This window comes from Octodon degus, unplaced genomic scaffold, assembly GCF_000260255.1.
Source record: "Octodon degus isolate 3935 unplaced genomic scaffold, OctDeg1.0 scaffold00047, whole genome shotgun sequence".
In the NCBI taxonomy this organism is placed as follows: domain Eukaryota; kingdom Metazoa; phylum Chordata; class Mammalia; order Rodentia; family Octodontidae; genus Octodon; species Octodon degus.
In genome coordinates this window covers 8,982,645-8,987,372 of record NW_004524623.1, presented here as the reverse complement: position 1 = coordinate 8,987,372, position 4,728 = coordinate 8,982,645, and positions in this window count along the sequence as shown.

Sequence of the window (4,728 nt, the reverse complement as noted above, 5' to 3'; positions counted from 1 at the left end):
CACACACACACACACACACACAAATAAATACAATTAAAAAAAAAAAACAATAATAAACAATAGAAACAGCTAGTACTAATACTACTAAGTGAAGTTAGTTTCTGAAACCAATTTGGCTCCAGAGTTCAAGCTCTGAACTATTACTTTTCACTGCCTGTCTGCATGAGAAATTAACTTCTTCCATCATTTTCTGACACTCAAAGAAAGTAAATTAGAGTTATAAGAAAAATTTCATCCTAGATGTCAACAATGAGATTCTAATTTTGCAGAAGTGTAGCCCAGCATCTGTAGGGTTTTGTTCTGCTTGGGGTTTTTTAATTTCTGGTTTTAGTTCTGGTATTTTCCAAGTACCACAAGTAAATGCTGTGAGCCTTGAATAACCACCTCCACCCCCACCTCAGCCACACCCCACCCCTGCCAACTTGATAGTCTCAGCTGTTTTGGAGGGGTAAGGAGATAAAGACACAGTGTCTTTCCTACACCCCTTCCCAAAGAAACAAGACTGGGAAAAAAGGAAAGCATAAAGTTAATGTATCTTTTTTATGTACTATTAATCAGTTTTGAGTATTATTTTAATGTGTACAGCAACAAAGTAAAAGACTTTTGTTTTCTTCTCTTTTTAAAATAAGCCAATCAGACTGTCACACTTAAAACAATTCTGGTGATGGCACAGAAGACACTATGGAGAGAGATTATGGATAAGGAGAAAGATCAGCTGAGAACTCAGAGACTAGGGCTAGACTAAAACTTAAACAATGTAGTGAAAATAAAGAGGATCCAACAAACTTAAGACAACTCTTAAAGGTAAAACTGTTAGGACTTGGTGAGAAAATATATTTTAATACAGAAATACTTGCAACTAGAGGAACAAAGCCATTGAGCCAGAAATTAATTTACTGCGGGAAGACGTAAGTGTTTCTTTTCTAGTCATGATAGTACTACTTGGGGAAAGAACAGATTTGGGCATGGAAACACAATTTCAGTGGTGGGATGAGAAGGGGTGTGAATTTGTAATGAATGAGAATAAGGGAGTGAAGCACAGACGGGAAACGCAAGGCTAATTTCAAGAAACCAGACTATGGAGCTGGCCAGACAGCTCAGCAGATTAAAGTGCCTATTTAGGCAAACGCAGGGGCCAGGGTTTGATCCCTGGCCAGCTGTGCTGGCGCCACCCCCAAGGCGCAGGGCAACTGACATGGTGGACATGGTGGCTTGCACCTGTAATCCCAGCACTTGGGAGGCTGAAAACAGGAGGATCACTACAAGTCTGATCTGTGTAGTGAGACCCTATAGAGCCTGTACTAAATACATAAAAAAAAAGAAATTAAAAAAAAAAGAAAGAAAAATTAAAAAAGAAAAATCAGACTACGAAGGGTAATGGCTCCAAGGAAAGAGTGAAAAATGTCTGTACGGTATTTCACAACACTACTTTTCAACAGTCTGGTTTCTGTTCTTTGAAAATCAACCAAACCTGAAAAGAGAGGTGTAGCTGCTGCTGCTTCTTTTTTTTTTTTTTTTTTGGGGGGGGTGGAACCGGGGATTGAACTCAGCCCCTTGTGCTTGCCAGGGAAGCACTTATTCTACTGAGCCATCTCCCCAGCTCCGGGAGGTGTAGCTTCAATAGAAAACATAAGCCTAAATGGAAAAACACCAAACAGGGTAACTTTCTAATATGCAATGAGTCAAGCAATGATCAGAGCATTTGGAATATAAAAATGAAAGTGGAGGTTTTGGAAACTGGGGAACAAGAATTTGAGGGAGTAGGGAGGGACAGGAGTAGAAGAGGACCAAAAAGTAAAAAGTGTCACAAACACCAAACTCCCCATTATCAATGTAATCCTATGTAGTCCAAACATGCACTAACAACTTTTTGGGGCCAGGGGGTTAGCTCAGTAGGATAAGTGTTTGCCTGGCAAGCTCAAGGGCCTGAGTTCAATCCCTGGTTCTGCCCCACCACCACCCCAAAAAAAAACTACTTTTTTTTTTTTTTTTTTTTTTTTTTTAATGTATTTAGTACAGGGTCTACTGGGTCTCACTACACAGCTCCGACTCGTAGTGATCCTCCCGTTCCAGCCTCCCAAGTGCTGGGATTACAAGCGCGGCCATCACGCCCGTCTCTGTGGCTGTCTCAATGGCTGTCTCAGCGCTCTGGGGAGGGGCCCAGCACGACATGCTGGGGATCGAACCCTGGTTCCTGCGTCTGCCTAAATAGGTGCTTTAATCCGCTGAGCTATCCGACCAGCCCTACTAACAACTTCTAAAAAATTTGAACTTTAAAGACAAAAACTGAGAACTTTGAATAATCCAAAATGTTTTTAAAAAGGATATCCAACCAATCATTTAAAAGAACCAACATAAATAACCATTTTAAGGCCTTTTCTTTTTCTTAACAGGTACTACTAAGCATTCAAATACAAAAAGTAACGATGGGCATCATTTCACTTCTGTAGATAAGGAATAAGAAGAACCAGTAAGTCACACCCGCCCAATTTACCGAGTACCGAAAGCCAAAACACGATGTAACTGCCACTATGCGAACTGGTCTATCACTCCACTGGAAAAACTACAAAGGCTGCCAAATAATTGAAAATGGGTGAAAGGCAGAAAAGGAGTGAAAGTCAAGAAGCAGAGGAAGTTACCAGCAACAAAAAGCCTTCAGGGTTCCGAGCAACTGCCAGTCAGTTCCAGCTGTTTATGAACTACCCCGAGCGGTGGGAAAGGCCGCCAACTGCGTTTCACAAAGTGGGTAAGTAGTTGTAACTACGCGCAAGCTGTGCCCAGCAGCACGAACTGGCCTCCTACAGTAAATCCCCCCACGCCTGAGCCTAGATCCTGCCCACCAGGAGCGACTGACCCTGCACAAAACAGCGCGACACACACAGCCCCGGAGGCGTCCGGGTATGTTTTACCAAATGCCTCTGCAGCCCCGCACTGAAGCCCCTGTCCACGCACGCCTTTCCGGTCACAGCCGTCAACCAACTTAGCACTGCGTTCAATGAACCCCATTAATTCTTCTCTCCTCCGGGGACAGCTGCACACGGAGGCGGCACTGACGCCTTCGACGCCGCACAGACCGAAGAGGCGCTGGGAACGAGGAGCAGGCTGCAAACCAGCGCCGGGACACGGAGGGAGGGAGTCACCGCGCTTCCTTAAGACGGTAGGGACAGCGGCCAGCGCCGTGGGGCAAGGCCGAGCGGAGCAGGGCCGAGGGGCCTAACCGGCGTGGGAAACGGAACCGGGTCTCTAACTCCCCGGCAGAGCCGGCGTTCTCCGGAAAACAGCTGACATCACCACCTAGTCCTCCTCTCGCGGCTGCCACGGGCTGTGACGGATCAAGACAGCCCCCCGTTCCTCCCTTCCGGCGGGCGGCCAGTCAACAGGAGCACCCCGGTCTCAGAGGAAAGCAGAGGACCCCCCCTAGGCCGTTACCCACCTTCCCGCCCGCAGCACCCGCCGCCGCCATGTTTCCCGCTTGGTGATGACGTAGCGCTGCCTCACGTGTCTCTCAGACTCACAACAACATCCGGCCAGGCGTACAGGACTTCCGGGCGGGAAAGAGGCGGGGAGTGGCGGGAAGGGCGCCCCGAAGGGGGCGGGAGGAACTGCCTGGCGCATGCGCAGAGGAAGGCTCGGTGGGCGCTGGGTAGGAGCCGCTCGTGCGGCACTGCGCATGTGTGAGCTATCGCCTCCTCCCCCTCCCCCCCTAAAGAGAAGTGTGTCAGTAATGGAATTTGCTTGGGTGTGAGAGCCGGCCTCGTCGTAGGATAGAAGGGATACCACGTTGGGAGCAGACAGATGTGATCCGGGCCTTTTGGCCTTGGCCCAGTCACTCTAAGCTTAAATTTCTTCTTTGCAAAAATCATGATAGTGCTGCTGTGAGGATCAGAATAACTCCAGCCCTCTATCGGAGGCACGCTGAGAAAACTTTTCTATAGTTTATGAACTTGAGTCGCGTTATTGCCTCTTACACGTGACCTTCAGCATGGTATTTTTATAGGAACTGTGATAATACCACACCCAGCCTGCTCCGAGTCCAGGGCACATAGGTTAGGGCTCTTGCAGTTACTTATTAGCTCTGTGATTTGAGCCGGGTCTCTAAATCCGTGCATCCTCCAGGCTGTGAAGTGCGAACTGCGCCTGGAGCAGTTATAGGAGTCTCAAAAGACGGTAACAGATTTCTGAGGCTATTAAAGTGATAATTTGATTCCTTTTCAGCGCTGTAAAAGAATCCAGAGAATGCTTGGATGTTACTCCCTGATGACTCTGGTACAAGATCTTAGTAACCAGGTTGAATGAACAGAGCCTCCCCCAGGAGTACTGAACTAAATAGCCTAGAATCTTCATATAATCCTCAGTGTGGGGTAGAGTCCTAATATTGAACAAAATTTCATTTTCCACTACCTCAGAGGGGTGAGGTGTGATTAGAAAAAAAAAAAAAAAATGCCTGCTGATATCCAGAAAAGTCAATTTTCTTAGCACAAGCTCAGAAATGAAGAATAAGCTATTATATATACAACAAGCTCAGAAACTAAAGTCTTCTCATTGAGAATGTGGCATCCCAGGTTCACCCTACTTCTTGACTTTTTATTTTCAGTGTTTCGGGTTGAACCCAGGACACATTAGGCAAGCGCTATCACTGAGCTATACATCAGTGTGTGTGTGTGTGTGTGTGTGCGCGCGCGCGTGTGTGTCTCAGCCCTCCCTTGGGGGTGAGGCTGGCATGTGGTG